At 44.6% G+C, this 17,730-nt stretch overlaps 1 protein-coding gene across 1 annotated transcript in view; it reads left to right on the top strand.

Moving 5' to 3' along the window:
* LOC119647651 (synaptotagmin-1) overlaps window positions 1–17,730 on the top strand; it is a 325,595-nt gene that overhangs the window by 12,844 nt on the left and 295,021 nt on the right. The window contains exon 2 of the mRNA XM_038048720.1: window positions 6,436–6,440. The gene's annotated coding sequence lies outside the window, so the exon portion shown is untranslated. The remainder of the gene's footprint in view (window positions 1–6,435; window positions 6,441–17,730) is intronic.

The following is a 17,730-nucleotide window of genomic DNA, read 5'->3' as shown; positions in this document are numbered from 1 at the left end:
TTCTGCTCTTCACTGGGCAGCAGGTCTATTTCCCTGGTTGATCCAGTCCTTTCTGCCTCTATGGCTTCCGAGATTTCTTCAGGTACCTCGGTAAGTTTTCCACCCGATGCCTTCTCCGAGGTCTCTTTCTTCGGCTTTTCCCTGTGCACATGCACGGGTATGTTGCCAAATCGGTAATTGATATGACAATTCCGACGTTTGATTGCCTCCAGGGATCGGTCATCTACCCCGATCGTGAGGAGTTTCCCCTTGCCCTCCACCTTGCTTCTGAAGACTCTCCATAGTCGGGTATGGAGATCTTCATTCTGAGCCATTAGGAATCTCATAAGGTTTTCCGTTTCTATTGCCGCGGCTTTTGGCAGAAAAACTGTCACCATGTGGGCTCCTGGTATATCATCCCCAGCACATGTTGACAGTTCCACCCCTTCCCAGCCTGGCAATCTAGGAACTATTCTGCGGTGTCTTCCGTCGCGCAGTCCACCAGTATGAGGCCTGGTCGAAAGCGTATCCCGGTGAACACCAGTTTTGAAGTCCAACCCTTGATCATCTGCTTGACGACAAGGTCCTCAATGATTTCCTGCTCCTCACGAGTGAGTATTTGCTCGGGAAACCTTTTTGGCAGTATGCAGTATGGCCAGTCGAATGCCCTTGACCGCACTAGCATAGCTAATGGTGGGCTTCCTGGATCCTGCCTTCACTCCAGACCTGCCCGGGTTTTCTCCCCCCTTAGGTTCAGGTTTGGATTTTTTGGGAGCATTCCCTTCATGCGGGCTGATCTCTGCTGCTCCCCGCTTTCTCGGTAGAGATGACTTAGGTCTGTCCTGAGCCTTCTTAAGGCCCTCTTCTGGTTTCAGGTCTTCCTTCAGATAGCGCATTTAACACCGGCGCCACTGAGACCTGTCTCCTTCCTGACGTCTGTTATAGTTATCTCCCTTCTTGGGTGTAATCACCTGGCTCTCAATAATTCGGAGACGTGCCTCCACCTGATTAACCAGTTTTTGTGCGGTACGGGGCCCCGCTTGTTTGGTTTTCGTTTTCTTTTCTTTTTTTGTACTCGTTTGATTCCCACGAGTATGGGGGTTAAGAGGTGCGCTGTGCCATAGCCCCCCGTAGCACGGTAAGGTCTATCTTACTCACTGAGGCGACCAGGTATCAGTGAGGCTCCGTTCGAATACAGTCAGTTACCCCTGACTGCAAACTATCCAATGGGCACGGTTCGCATGACACCCTGGATTGGGGGAGGTGTTTTTCGTCTCGCCAGTCTAGATCCGTAGCGTTTTGTTAATAGTAGGGTCACCTCGTACAGGGTGTGGCTATCACCACTCACTAACGGTCTTGGTAGACAAGAGGCTTGGCCCCTGAAAAGGCGCACACCGTCCCAGAGGAGAGACAGCTCATCCTCAGAGAGAGATAGGTTGGCCTCAGGGAGCTATGTTCCGCATCAGTCTATCCTGCAGTGCACTGCTTGACCCCAATCATAGCTTTAATGAAAGCTTAAAGGTTATTATTCCTCGGAACTCTCTGCATTTCTGATCAAAAATGCAGCCCACTTTGGGGTGAATAGACAACTAGCTTCTGTGGGACATACATACATAGTTATTGAATAAATTGGATTAAATCCTTGAATCAGAGATGTTAATATTATATGTTATTATAAACACAGTCTTACCTGCACAGGGTTGGGAAGGCGCGATCTCCTGATTGTGTGTTCTGCAATAGAGTGCCGGATGACGCTGAACACACCTTTTTCTCTTGCGAGAGGTGGGATGGCCTCCGCCAGCAGCTTTATGCAGACACAGGGGAGCTCTCTCCGGACAACATTGTCAGAGAGATGCTGAAGAGCGCTGGCAGCTGGAATCGTATTGCGCATTATGTTCGGGCTCTTCTTACTACGAAGAAGATTGAACTCGACCGGCAGAGGGATCGGACGGTAAGGGGTTCCCTTAACTAACAACTCCCTTCCTCCCCTCCCCTCCCGTTGGTGAAAGGAATTCCCTGACTTGAAGGCTCCCAAAGCCGGGAGAGCGGGAGGGCTAGCCCGAAGTAATGTGTCAAACGGTTCCAGGCTAGTTCTCTGATGACAGGGAGGTGTTTAGTTGGTAGTCCGCCAGCGTGCTTTTGCGGGAGTCCAACACTCCGTGCGTAAACGCATTCACCTACCCTACTCCAAAAAAAAAAAAAATTGTAAACACAGCTACACGCACAGATTCACTATAAATAGATTGCTAGCGGAGTTATTTCGAATCCATCAGACAAAACATTGTTCACCGAAGCGAAATTATTGTCATTTGTTAGAAAGTCCATAAAGTTCGGTGTCTATCTCTGACAAGGAGCTAAGACGAAATTCCTCATATGCTAGGATGTTCAATAAGATTTTTCGTTCGAAAAGAAAAACACGATTTTATGATTTGAAATAGATTTTACCCTAAATTTCAATACATTTGTTCAAGCGACTCGAAAGACTGCAGAAATACGCTTCCACATTTGCTATTTATTACCTTTTCATTCGTTGGAACTCGTTCCCTATTCATGCTTTTTCCATATATCAGATCAGTGAGAAGTCAGAGGGAGTCGAATTTGGTAAAAAGGGTGTATGTGGAAACAATTCGTGCTTTCATTGACTGATCTTTGTAATGCGTTTTCGTGTTCTGTGAGAAGATGTGTGCTCTGATAAAAAATAATTTTTGTCCTGTAAACCAGACCTTTTTTTGCAAATTTCAAAAGGTTACAATGACCATTTCAGCTTAATGTTTTACCAGGTTGGGGGTAGTCCGTGAATAGAATGGTTTTTGCGTCCGAAAAAACTAATACTAATGCTTGTATGTGTACGTGTTTGTAGTGGAGGAGAAGCTACAGCCTCTACTCAGGCTGTAGTGAAACACTGTACTCGACTCCTCCGTTTAACGAAATATTCCGGACGCATTGGTGTATCGCAAGGTGACCGTTACTAGATGGAATGATACCCGTTACAACTGGAGAACATGGGAACCGAAGATAATGTCTGATGTGTCCACAGACGGGTTATTCACATAGAAAATGCTCCGTGGATTCCGCTTCCTCATCAATCAAATAATCCTATTCTGAACATATGTCCAGCAGAATACCTACAATACTACTGATTTTCGACAGGATAAACTTTGTGGTATGCATATTTGGTTGTGATAGGAAAAGTTTGATGTGTCTAGCAGCATTTAAGCCCTGCTACCTGTCATCGTACGATGCTTCTTCCCAGCCAGTGCTACTGATACTCCAATTGTTGGTTCGGGTCCTGGCGTAGCAGAGATTGAACCCTCTAAGGCATCCGAGATTTAATTTCATATCCAGAGTAATTCCACCATACTTAGAGACAGAGTTGAAACGGTTTCTGCATTCCTGAACGATTTTTGAGGTCTGGCTATCACTTCAGATTGCGATGCGCCTGCCCTTCAACCGTTCGCTACTCACCCAGTTTGCCGCCCTTAGGATCGCATATACATCGGCTTAAAAAGCCGCCGCATATTATCCCAAAGGAAAAGCACACTTTTTGTTTTTATTCGAGAGTTAGACTCCGTCTCCAGAGCCCTGTTCTGTTTTTGAGTCATCGATGTAGAAGACATCGTATATTCTGCCACGCATTCGTCTGGAACTTTCCAATTCCTCCTACGTTTCAGGATAACTTCATATTTTCTACCAAACAAATGTATGAGGACCCGAGATTCAGAAGGTATTGTAAGAACTGGATTCAGTGCTCCCAATAACTCTTCCAATTCTCTGTGCCCCTCCGTCCGTTGTTTCCCCATAGATCTAATCGAACTTGTTTATGAGTTGCTCTCATTGTGTCGTTTTGAATAAATATTACCAATGACTGTTAATTGAGTAGTGCATTTAGAGCAGCGACGGATGTCGTGCTCATGGCAGCGGTAATACCCAGTCACACAGTTCATTGCAGTCCGGTAGTTTACGGTGGAAAACTATTTGTCTCACCTTAACCCACCACACCACGAATGCACAAATGAACATCTAAATAATTTAGAACTGAAATTGAGGCAAGTGTCGTTCATAGAACTTACCCAACTAAACAATCTAGAAAAAGGCGTGTTCATTTTTTAAGTAAATCGTAAAGCCCCAAAATTGAGTGAAAGTATAAACAATGACATAGGACATGTTAAGTTTGATTGGAGTCATGCAATTACTAACAAAGTTGCAGTAGGTCAAACCTGTAGTCTGTATGTAAATCTACTGCAGGGTATGGGACCATATCCCGCCAATATCAAATCAAATTCAAATATAAACATAAGTAAATTATTGGAATGGCCCTAGAACTTCATTTGTGCAAAATATTATAGAATGTAAAAATCATTGACTATGCATAATTTGTCAAGGGCTCATCAACGTCGAATTTTTTTACTTCTCTACTTTATCCTATGGCTGTATTGTGTCTTTCTCCCCCAGTACAGCTCCTTCTACTTTTTACCTAATCATCCCGGATTTGCACCGAGGTCCACCAAGTTAATATCCCTAAAAGCTGTCTGGTCTACGCCATTGCTCCATCTGAGGCATGGTCTGTTACATCTTCTTTTTCTACCATATTGCTCTTATAGATTTTCCAGGCTAGTTCATCTTAATCACCTATTGAACCAAATTTAACCCGCAACCATCTTCGGAGGAGGGAGCCAGAGAATTTAATGGACGGAGGGCATAGTGTGGACAGGGCAGCCTATAATTATTCCTGCCCTGGAAAAGTTGCTCGTGATGCTGATGTTAATACGAGAGGCATCATCATCTTCAATTCTCTCAACTACTGGCCTATGTTGACGATACTGACATCATGGGAAGAACAACCTTCAACCAGATCGAGTAGGCGGCGCGAGATCTTGCCCTGCACAGTAATGAAGGCAAGGCAGAGTATATGGTTGCAACGTCAGCCCCAAAAACCAAAGAAACAGCAACATCAAATGGGAACAATAAAAATGGGGGACTACTACTTTGAGACCGTTGATAATTTCTCCAATCTAGGGTCGAAAATCATAACCGATAACAGTTATGACGATGAAATCCACACATGGGTGTCGCCAGCCAACAGAGCCTATTTCAGTTTAGAAAAAAATGGTTTTGGTTGAAACGTTTAACCGTAGCGCCAAGGCTATATTCCTTGCACACCTGGATTGTCAGCGAGAAAAATTGCGAAGCTGTGTTCGAGAGAAGAATCCTCCGAAGAATTTTTGGTCCTCTGCATGAGGATGGACGATTCCGTAGCCTCTATAACAATAAAATTTATGAACCAAACCACGACCGTCTGAGATATCAGGCAGGCAGGCCTAGCTCAAATACAGATTGTTGTGCTGTTGATGATGATGATGATCTGTTGTATGCCAATGGAAGTGCTAGACTGCACTTCTGTATATTGGTTTTGAAAGACCTCCCGGTTATCCTTGTTAATAACCAATGTGATGGTAATACCCCACCGGTCAAATTAACTATAAGAAGTCAATGGAGAGGTAAGGAGCTTCTTTGGTGCTTTCCTTATTTGCCCTATGACGAGGATTGAAATTCCCAGCGGAATTTTCTGAACAGCTGTCCCTCATCGGAATTGAGTTCTCTACTCAGTACGCCAAAGAAGGACAAAACACACAGGAGAACGACACGAAGATTTGTTAACCGAGCTATGAAGTGTGATTCAGATGTTGGCTGGAATCGTTCCAAAAAGGCTCCGAAAGCTCTGAAAAAGATAACAATCGTTTAGATGACGACTGTCAAGGGGGTCTTTTTGCGAAGAAACTAACTTCCTCGAGGGGACATCGAAGTTGAAACTGATTCTTGAGAAAGGATGCAACCAGGGAGAGGTTTTCTCTCTGTTCCTGTAGGTCCTGGTAATGGAAACCTTTCTATGGCTCCTTGAACAAGCAGAGAACCCAGTAGTGTTCTGGGAAAATCAGTATGAAGAGGAAATGGCCTGGTGGGGCTCCTTTTGGGGAATTGCCTCTTAAACTATTATATGAAAAAAAATGGGTAGGTGCTTTTGACCGTATGTAGCTAACGTGTGCGGAGGAGTCGAGTACAATGGGCTGCTCCGCATGGTAGAGGCGCTGAGGCAGCGTCTGATGAGATCGCCTCTGCCCTGCGATCGAAATCGCATAGCCAATATTATCATCATCATCATCAACGGCGCAACAACCGGTATCCGGTCTAGGCCTGCCTTAATAATGAACTCCAGACATCCCGGTTTTGCGCCGAGGTCCACCAATTCGATATCCCTAAAAGCTGTCTGGCGTCCTGACCTACGCCATCGCTCCATCTTAGGCAGGGTCTGCCTCGTCTTCTTTTCTACCATAGATATTGCCCTTATAAACTTTCCGGGTGGGATCATCCTCATCCATGCGGATCCAGTGACCCGCCCACCGTAACCTATTGAGCCGGATTTTATCCACAACCGGACGGTCATGGTATCGCTCATAGATTTCGTCATTGTGTAGGCTACGGAATCGTCCATCCTCATGTAGGGGGCCAAAAATTCTTCGGAGGATTCTTCTCTTGAACGCGGCCAAGAGTTCGCAATTTTTCTTGCTAAGAACCCAAGTTTCCGAGGAATACATGAGGACTGGCACGATCATAGTCTTGTACAGTAAGAGCTTTGACCCTATGGTGAGACGTTTCGAGCGGAACAGTCTTTGTAAGCTGAAATAGGCTCTGTTGGCTGACAACAACCGTGCGCGGATTTCATCATCGTAGTTGTTATCGGTTGTGATTTTCGACCCTAGATAGGAGAAATTGTCAACGGTCTCAAAGTTGTATTCCCCTATCCTTATTCTTGTTCGTGCTTGTGTTTGACCAGTGCGGTTTGATGTTGTTGGTTGATTCGTCTTCGGTGCTGACGTTGCCACCATGTATTTTGTCTTGTCTTCATTGATGTGCAGCCCAAGATTTCGCGCCGCCTGCTCGATCTGGATGAAGGCAGTTTGAACGTCTCGGGTGGTTCTTCCCATGATGTCGATATCGTCAGCATAGGCCAGTAGTTGGGTGGACTTGAAGAGGATCGTACCTCTTGCATTCACCTCAGCATCACGGATCACCTTCTCGAGGGCCAGGTTAAAGAGGACGCATGATAGCGCATCCCCTTGTCGTAGACCGTTGTTGATGTCGAATGGTCTTGAGAGTGATCCTGCTGCTTTTATCTGGCCTCGCACATTGGTCAGGGTCAGCCTAGTCAGTCTTATTAATTTCGTCGGGATACCGAATTCTCTCATGGCCGTGTACAGTTTTACCCTGGCTATGCTATCATAGGCGGCTTTAAAGTCGATGAACAGATGGTGCAACTGTTGTCCATATTCCAACAGTTTTTCCATCGCCTGCCGCAGAGAGAAAATCTGATCTGTTGCTGATTTGCCTGGAGTGAAGCCTCTTTGGTATGGGCCAATGATGTTCTGGGCGTATGGGGCTATCCGGCCTAGCAAGATAGTGGAGAATATCTTATAGATGATACTCAGCAACGTGATACCTCTATAATTGCTGCACTGTGTGATATCTCCCTTTTTATGTATGAGACAGATAATGCCTCGCTGCCAATCGTCAGGCATTGATTCGCTGTCCCATACCTTGAGCACAAGTTGATGAACCACTTGGTGTAACTGGTCGCCTCCATATTTAACCAATTCGGCTGTAATTCCATCGGCTCCTGGCGACTTATGATTTTTAAGCCGATGAATTGCACGGACTGTTTCTCCTAAACTTGGTGGTGGCAGTATTTGTCCGTCGTCTTCAGTTGGCGGGACCTCCAACTCGCCGATGTTCTGGTCGTTCAGTAGCTCATCAAAGTACTCAACCCATCGCTCTAATATGCCCATTCTGTCGGAAATCAGATTTCCGTCTTTGTCTCGGCAGGATGAGCATCGAGGTGTATAAGGCTTCATCCTGCTGACTTGTTGGTAAAACTTCCGCGCCTGGTGCGGTTGCTCCCTGTACTTTTCTAGTTCACAGACTTGTTGGTTCTCCCAGGCTTCCTTTTTCCGTCTGTGAAGTCGCTTCTCCGCTCGACGGAGTTCGTGATAAGTCTCTGCGCGTGCCCGCGTTCTTTGAGAATGCAATATTACTCGGTATGCGGCATTCTTCCGTTCCGTTGCTAGCTTACATTCATCGTCAAACCAGCCGTTCCGACTCCTTTTGCGGCTGGGGCCACGTATATTTGTGGCCGTATCCATGATAACGTTCTTCAGGTGGTTGTGAAGATCATTTGTTGATGCTTCATCTCCAGGTCCTCTATTGACTGCGGTTATTGCGGCATCCATTTCCCTCTTATAGGTGTCGCGGAGGGTTGTGTTGTGGATGGCTTCAGTGTTCACTCTCACCTGATTGTCAGAGGGGATTCTAGGTGGTATTGTTATTCGAGCTCGGAGCACCATGCCAACGAGATAGTGATCCGAGTCTATATTGGCCCCCCTATATGTTCTGACATTCATCAAGGCTGAGAGGTGGCGGCGTTCGATCAACACGTGGTCAATTTGGTTGAAAGTGGTCCCGTCTGGAGAGGCCCACGTATGTTTGTGGACCGCTTTCCGCGCAAACCAGGTACTTCCAACAACCATTTCGTGTGACCCTGCTAATTGAATAGTCCGCAGTCCGTTATCATTTGTTTTTTCGTGTAAGCTATGGGAGCCAACGTATCGCCTGAATACGGGCTCCTTCCCTACTTGGCTGTTAAAATCCCCAAGTATGATTTTGATATCATATCTGGGACAGGCTTCGAGGGTTCTTTCTACTGCCTCGTAGAAGGTATCCTTCTCCGACTCTGCAGTCTCCTCTGTAGGGGCGTGAACGTTTATGAGGCTTATATTTCTAAACTTGCCTCGCAAGCGCAGAGTGCATAGCCGTTCGCTTATACTTTCAAAGCCGATAACAGCAGGTTTCATTTTTTGGCTGACTAAGAAACCTACTCCGAGCACATGGTTTACTGGATGGCCGCTATAATATATGGTGTAGTGGCTCTTCTCCAGGAAACCGGTCCCTGTCCATCGCATCTCTTGCAACGCTGTTACATCAGCCCTATATTGGGACAGGGTATCGGCTAGCTGCTTATCAGCTCCATCTCTGTACAGGGAGCGCACGTTCCATGAGAAAATGCGCAAATCGTTGTTCCTTTGTCGTTGCCGGGTCCGTCGTTTTAACATCCGTCCTATCCGAGGCTCCTGTTGTGGCTTCGTAACAGGTTGTTTTCCGTGTAGGGTTGTCAGCCCTACCCAACCCCCAACCTGGAGGACCAGTTGGTACAATTTGTCCCGTTTTTAGGCGCGGGAGACTCGCCTTCATCCTTCTCCGTCTGCAGCTTTTCGTCAAGAAAGAGCTCCCAGCGGTCACCACGTGGAGGTGGAGATAGGGTTTGGTAGTAGAGCTATTGGTGTTGGTTCAGCAGGCATTTCCCAGGTTTTATGCTCCATCGTGGGTACCAATCCACGTTTCGCCCCGGGACCTATACTACCCTTTGACCACCCAATATTATACATTTTTAAAAGTACTGGGCGCTTGCCCACGAAAGAGTAGCCCGCGCACTGAATAGCAGAAGTAAGTTGCTTCTCAAATATATGTAAACCGCCATCAAATAGATGATAGGCTCAGGACAAGCTCATCCCAAAACAAAATTTTCATTTTTAACCAAATCTAGCCTGGATGTTGTTAGCCACGATCCATCCTATCCTAACGTTCTATTGCGTGGTAGCCCCGGCTGGTCAGGAAATATGAAAGGACGGAAGGTTCAAAAATTGCATATGCAGATGGTACTGGGAAGCGAAGCCTAATGGACTGTGTTGTACGTAAGCTGGTCTTTAAGAGGTTTTTTGCGGTGGGACTTCCAACCAGAGCAGAATGAAAGTCCGGCGATGAGTTACAGGGTTCACATTAGTATACTTTATCAATGTATCGAAAATGGAAATGGAAAATGGAAAATATTATAGTCTATTCTAGGGTCTTCCATGAGATACCAAAAAATAATCTCGATGCTGTAGAGGGCATGGTAGTCTCAAATGTAGCGTAGTCATACTAACTGACAGCCAAACCTCAATTGAAACATATAGGGAAATGAGCGAGCCTGTGGACTGGCCAAACTGAACTCTACTCTAGGTAGGTACCATTTTCGCCGCGCTGGCTCACATTACATGATAGTCAGGTGGCGAAGATATACTACCGGTACCAAGGCAAGGAAGATTCGGTCCTCTTACAATAAAATTCAGTCATGACGTACGAACTACGGCGATATGCGTGAGCCATTGACCTATATGGCACAGCTGAACTTCGCATACCCTACAATTCACATAACCGAAGTTGCATAGAGGAAAGAGAAACCCTCAGGCCGTTGACATTGAGTAGACTATTCTTTGGCGACTTCAAAGAGTTGTAGGTTAGGGGGTTTGTCACGGGCGAACTCTAAAGATCTAGGTCTACACTGTGTTCCCTTTGAATTTCCTACAGCGGTTATAGTCCTTGAAATTTGTGGCATTAAAGTGGTACACCGTATCAATACAGCGGCTTACCACATTTTCCTAGCTACACAATGTAATAGATAGATATGTAAGCGTAGATTAAATCTGACGACTGTAATCGATTTCACAAATGATCTGCATTTGCTGAAGGCATAAGCCTGAGAGGGTGTTTCTTCTAAAAAAATTTACAGATGGGATTACAGTTAACAACATTTAAAACTATTGGATTTATAAATTAGGATAACATGCTCATCATATTTCTTTCTTATGCCCTGTCTTTAGTTATCTAATTGTGAGTGAATTCCTAGATTAAAGATAAACGATAAAACTTTAACTATGTACTCCTTTTACTCTCTCCTTCTCTCTTTATATTCCTATCTTTCGTAGGTGTCATTTCAAAATTGTCTGGAGGACAAGGCCAATTGGGCTATATTTTAGCATCATCTGACCTTCAATTCAGTGCCAGCTTTCACTATCTAGTCTACTCCTGCAAAGTGGGTATCACAAAATATTGCATTAAATTTATGTAACATCTGCCAAACTCCGTGAGCATACATCTGAAGTCTATCCTTGTAAAAGTTCAGTGAATCCTTGTACTATATGGTCTCGTTTACCTTGAAGATTTTTTTCTAGGTAAATGCTTCCAATTTTGTGTATTTCTTAACTTCAATCTTCTAAACATAACAACCTCATCAAAAAAGGAACAAAGCTCTATATCCATCCATAACGAATTTCCTCTTTGGAGTTTGTTTTGTTAACACCATTATTGCGTATACATCATGTACGCATAAGCACATATGGGTACATATAGGCAAATCAGAGGGAAATTTGTGAAAGAGGGGGAGAGCTACCCATTCCAGGACTTGATCAAAGGCACCAAACCCCACGAAAACTTTCTAATGGTAGACGCAGGCAACCTTGAAAACTGACTGAAAGTTATCGTCGACTTTGGCCCCAAATAATCCGGCTCGTTTTGCGTAAGCGTAAGATTAAATTGCATCTCAGATTCAGAAAGTCAATCTTATTTCGGTGTCAACGTACTTAAACCGCTAAGTGGATAACGAAAATAGAAATGCTTATTAACACTTTGAAGAAAGTTTCGAAAAGGAAGAGTAAAAGTTTTCCACTTAAAATTTTCATGGTAATAAGAGCGGGGGCGCGTTGAGTTAAGTTGGAAAATCCTGTCAACTTTTCTTATGCAATTAAAACATCAAAAGTGTGGTATCTACTTCATTACCGCCACGAACAGGTTGCCAGTTTGCGCTATAATTAGCGAAAGGGCTAACTAATTACCGAGATTTCCACCCACATAAACAGGAGATATATTTTCCCGAAGCCTGCATGTTCTGAATAATTGTTTTCAGTAACAATTTATTACCAATTTATGAGAAAGTTCAGCACGTTTAGTCTGAGAAGTCTCCACTATGTACGACACTAAATCCTCCGTGATGCGGGTTCGGCATTTTCACATTGTTCCAGAATAGAACGAGATACGTGAGGTGGGTACAGCTGTGTTTATTTGAATGTGAATGTCTTCCCAATGTCATTTTTGTGAAATTTTGGGGTATAGCGAGGAGGGTTCGGTTTTATTATGGAACAAGGTATTGATTTTGAATGAAAGCATGCGGTCTACTTAGGACAGAACCTTCTGTTTGCGGCTACTGGCCTGTATAGAGTTTTGTGCCCTATTCCTAAAAAAGATGAATGTTTCCTAGTTTGAAGCAACTTTGAAAACCCCGCAAGAAAGATTGAAAGGATATATGGAATAGGGATGTTATTAGAGCGATTCACTTCTTGAAATTGCACCTGCTCCTCCTATTTTATAGCGGTTGAAATGGGAATCTAGTTTGTGTTGCGGCATGTGAAGATATATATCCGAAACTGTCTTTGAAATATTCTCTATTTTGTGGATGATCATCTCTACTTTGTAGATACCCATCATGGATGCATATCATGCTTTGCTGAATAAATCTGATATCGTTATTTAATCAAGCTTTCACTATGAACTACCTCTCTGTAACGAAAATCTACCTCTAATTGTGGCTTACTGCCAAGAAGCCGATATATCATGGAGTATTTACTATAATTGGTGTACTTTACTATTAAGCTCGAGTGAATCCTTTCATTGAGTCCTAAGCATTCACTTTTCCACAATATCCGTTGGAATAATTTATTCATTTCACATTTTCTACGGAGAACTCGTTCAATTAATTACTGTAAATTGCAGAGACGGAATTCCCGGAATCACATCAGTCATTAATGCGCTTATGGTTTATTGACGAAGCATTTAAGTGGATATAAATTCTATGCTGTCGTTAAGTATCTAATAGTATTTACTAGGGCAATGAAATTAAAGATGATTATTAAAAATATGGTCAGGTTTCTAGAATCCTTCGAATGCTTGCGTTCATATCACCCCATGAGCACCCTGAATTATTCTATTCCTGGTAACTGTGTTCGGTACAGCTCCTTTAGCCACTCATGAACTCCTTTCGGATTCAACAAATGGATTCCGGTCCATATAGTAGTGTTCCTGCTGTTTTGCTGGCCTACCCATCCACTGCCCCATTGCCTTCTAGCCCAGAATGTCCAGTTTATAGCGTATCCAGTATCTTAGAGGATTCCCATCATCATCAACGGCGCAACAACCGGTATCCAGTCCAGGCCTACCTTAGTAAGGAACTCCAGACACCTCGGTTTTGCGCTGTCTGGCGTCCTGACATATTCCATCGCTTCATTTCAGGCAGGGTCTGCCTCGAGATCTCGCGTCGCCTGCTCGATTTGAATGAAGGTAGGCCGTACATCTTTGACTGTTTTTCCCTTAATAACAATATTGTTAGCGTAGGTTTGTAGTTAGGTGGACTTGAAGAGGATGGCGTCTCTTGTATTGACACCTGTACCGCGAATCACTTTCTCCAGGACCAGGTCTTAGACCGTTGTTGATGTTCAATTATCTCGAAAGTTATCCTGCTGCTATTATCTGGCCTCGCGCATTGGTCAGGGTCAGCATAGTCGGTCTTATCAATTTCGTCGGGATACCGAATTCTCTCATGGCCATATACGGTTTTACCCTGGCTATCCTATCATAGGCGGCTTTAAAGTCGATGAACAGATGGTGCAACTGTTGTCCATATTCCAGCAGTTTTTCCACCGCTTGCCGCAGAGAGAAAATCTGATCTGCTCCTGATTTGCCTGAAGTGAAGCCTCTTCGGTATGGGCCAATGATGTTGTGAGCATATCGGGCTATCCGGCCTAGCAAGATAACGGAGAATACCTCATAGGTGGTACTCAGTAACGTGATACCTCTATAACTGCTGCACTGCGTGATATCTCCCCCTTTATGTATGAGACATATAATGCCTTGTTGCCAATCGTCAGGCATTGATTCGCTGTCCCATACCTTGAGCATAAGTTGATGAACCACTTGGTATAACTGGTCGCCTCCATATTGAACCAATTCGGCTGTAATTCCATCGGCTCCTGGCGACTTATGATTTTTTAGCCGATGAATTGCACGGACTGTTTCTCCTAAACTTGATGGTGGCAGTATTTGTCCGTCGTCTTCAGTTGGCGGGACCTCCAACTCGCCGATGGTCTGGTTGTTCAGTAGCTCATCGAAATACTCAACCCATCGCTCTAATATGCCCATTCTGTCGGAAATCAGATTTCCCTCTTTGTCTCGGCAGGATGAGCATCGAGGTGTATAAGGCTTCATCCTGCTGACTTGTTGGTGAAACTTCCGCGCCTGGTGCGGTTGCTCCCTGTACTTTTCTAGTTCACAGACTTGTTGGTTTTCCCAGGCTTCCTTTTTCCGTCTGTGAAGTCGCTTCTCCACCCGACGGAGTTCGTGATAAGTCTCTGCGCATGCCCGCGTCCTTTGAGAATGCAAGATTACTCGGTATGCGGCATTCACGCTTGGACCAAGTACCTTAATAGCCGCTTGGCTGTCAGCTAGAACAGAAATTTTCTGCCCCCTATAGTTTCTTTGGAGGTAGTACGTGGCATACCAATCACCTACTCATTCCCTGTGCTCGTGGAAGGTCGCGGTTGAAATCTCACTGGGGGCAGAGGGATATGTTATCGTGGCTGGATGTCGGTTGATTCCGTTCTCATTGCCGTAATGATGCACACTACTCAGTCTTTGAAGTATGTGCAACTCCCTGACTGCTGTGCCGAATTCGGTTCTATTTGCCCAGACTACCGCTCCATAGGTAATTACTCGCCTTATCCTTGTAGCGTACGTATATCCAGCGTAGAATTATTGGGGTACATTCTTTCCTGCTGAGGATCTGCATGAGATCAAAGCCCCTGTAGCTTTTCCACATGCACAGCACAGCCACAGTACGAGCTGATTTGGCATACTTTGCGGGAACACCTAGTGCCAGAAGACTCGTACGCTGACTAAAATTAAGTGTAGTGGGTACATCAAAACCCCTTCGTGTCTCGCCCTCCTTATTTTTTTCTTCCATCACTCCTCTTTGTTCTTTTGATGGACACTATTACACGGGATGTATAGCGTACAACGCTCTAAACACTGCTTTATGCAGTTTATGCTTTCCTAGCGTCTCATAACAAAGCTGATCTCAAAGAAATTGTTTAAAGATGGAGTGATCGTCTCATGCAATACGGTTACGGATTGAATTTGAATATAGGAGAATTTTTGTTGAACGCTCCCAATGAAACAGGCACTATCGCTGTCAGTGCCAGTGTCCTACCCAGAACTGAGCGATTTAAATACGCCGGACCAATGTCGCACTGTCATTCGCCGTGTCACCGGCTTCCTAACCAACCCGGGATTTGCTCCTCTTTGGGTACCTTGCCTTCTCCTCTTGCGGGCTGTGCTCCGTTGCTCTCCTCTTTTTCGGTTCCCCTTTTAAATATATTGAGTTCTATCGTGAATCTTCTTGGAGGTTTTTTTCGGTTTCAGGTTTTCCATCAGATAGGGTGGACAGCCTGTAACACTGGTACCTGCCTCCTGCTTGTCGTCTGGTGTACTGCACCTTAACATATTCGCAGTAGGCCAATATTCAACTTGGCTCTACTGCTTGATTTCCCAACCTCTCCATTTTTCTCTGTAGTCAGTATTGCGAAGATATGCCCCACTTGATGGACCTGTTTTCTTCCCATGATTGTTCTTCCCATAATGTATATATTATTATCATAGGACAGTAGTTGAGTGGACTTGAAGAGGATTATGCCTCTCGCATTTACATAATGCATACTCCCTTGCCTTAGACCATTGTTGATGGTGAATGGCCTTGAGTGTGATTCTATCGCTTTAATTTGGTTTCACATGTTGGTAAAGTTAGCCTAGTCAGTCGTATTCATTTGGTTGAAATATCGAATTCTTTTATCGCCCTGTATAATTTTACCCTGGTATGGTAGGTGGGTCCGAAGCTGATGAAGATACCAGGGGCTCTATGTGGTTATTCCAGCATCTATTTCGCCCTTATAGGTGCTCTGGAGGACTTACTATTCCTTCCTCCTGTCGCTGTTCACCTTGAGCTATAGAAGACCCACGTCTAGGTCCTCCAGCTTTTTCTCTTCACTGGCCCTATCTTTTCAGCTCCTATGGCCTCCGAGATTTCTTGGGGACTTCGATTGGTCTTCCACCCGATGTATCCTCCGAAGTATGTTACTAAATTTGTTGCGGCAATTGCGACGTTTGATTGCCTCTAAGAATTAGTCAACCACTCTGATCCGGCTTTCTTCTGAAGACTCTCTATAATCGCGTATAGAGGTCATCATCAATTAGACGGTGGCTGCGGCTTTAGTACAGGGTGCGGCAGCATAACTTCCTTTTTTAAAATGCGCGCCACTCAGTTAGTTGATGTCATAGCGGAGCGCTAGTGGTCTCGTTCAAGAGGGGATACTGTAAAGTTTTGTCCCGACACGGTTCAGTCACCATCATGCGTTGGAATAGTGAGGAGCGTGCCTTTGCCGTTGAGGTTTACTTTTCAAGCCGATGTTCGGTTATTGCAACACAGCGTGCATTTCGGGATCGCTTTAATTTAGCCCCGTTGGCTCCCGTCCCAGACCGCAAATCAATTGTTACATGGGTCACTACATCCAGGCAAACTGCAAGTGCGACAAAAGGAAGAACTGGAGTCCCTCGGCCCGCAAGATCACCTGAGAACATTGAAGCAGTGAGAGCGTCAATGTTGCGATCGCCACGGTGTTCTACGCGCAAACACGCATCTGCCCTTGGACTATCCGATCGTTCTGTGAGAAGAATTGTTCGTGATGATCTTCATTTTCATCCCTATAAGATGGCGATAGTGCAAGAACTTTCAGAACGTGACTTCAATTCTCAGATGAACGCGTGTGAGCTTCTTCTTGATGTCGTTCCCGAGGGTGCTATTGTTTTTTTAGCGATGAAGCCCATTTCCATTTGTGTGGGTCGGTTAACAAACAAAACATGCGCTACTGGGCTGACACCAACCCTCGAGAATTGCATCAAAAGCCTGGCTGGAATTATTGGTCACTGGTTTTTTGAGGAAAATGAGGTTACAGTGACAGTGAATTCGGACCGGTATGTAAACACGCTACAGATTTTTTTTTCCCACGGCTAGAAAATTTGGATTTGGGGGACACTTGGTTCCAACAAGACGGTGCAACAGCACACACTTCAAGAGCATCGATGGCTGTTTTGAGGGAACACTTTCCAGAGGCGATTTGAAATGGCCGGCACGCTCTCCCGATCTGTCCCCTTATGATTTTTTTCTATGGGGTTTTTTGAAATTCCGTGTTTATGTGAACCGTCCAAGAACCCTACAAGATTTGAAGACCAACATCCAAGAAGAAATTGCCAACATAACACCTGTTGCACCTGTTTACGCAATGTATGGAGAATGGGGGACGTCATCTAACAGATTTGATCTCCAAAAAAATGTAAATAAAAACTTTAGACATGTACCTACATTATAAAAAATAAATAAATATTTTCCGATGCAGACAATAGTTTTTATTGAGTTTTGAAACGTTGCCGCACCATGTAAAAACACTCTCTGCAGGGATGCTCCTGCCATTTCATCTCTAGCACATGTCGACAATTCTGCTCCTGTCCAACCTGGCTAGGGCCTTTTCAATTTAAGTAATAACTACACATTCACGGGGTTGGATCCCTTATATCCTTAATATTATTAATAATAGGCAGCATTGCCTTACCCTGGGCAACATTAATAGAAAAGAGAATACAAATTAAATGACAAAATTGAGATATATTGCATAAAGGACGTTAAACGCGTTGCTAATAAGTTTAAAGTGAAAAACGTTTATTTCTACA

This window comes from Hermetia illucens, chromosome 2 (assembly GCF_905115235.1).
Source record: "Hermetia illucens chromosome 2, iHerIll2.2.curated.20191125, whole genome shotgun sequence".
Lineage (NCBI taxonomy): Eukaryota > Metazoa > Arthropoda > Insecta > Diptera > Stratiomyidae > Hermetia > Hermetia illucens.
The sequence above is the reverse complement of the archived record's forward strand: the minus strand, read 5'-3'. Positions and strand labels throughout refer to the sequence as shown.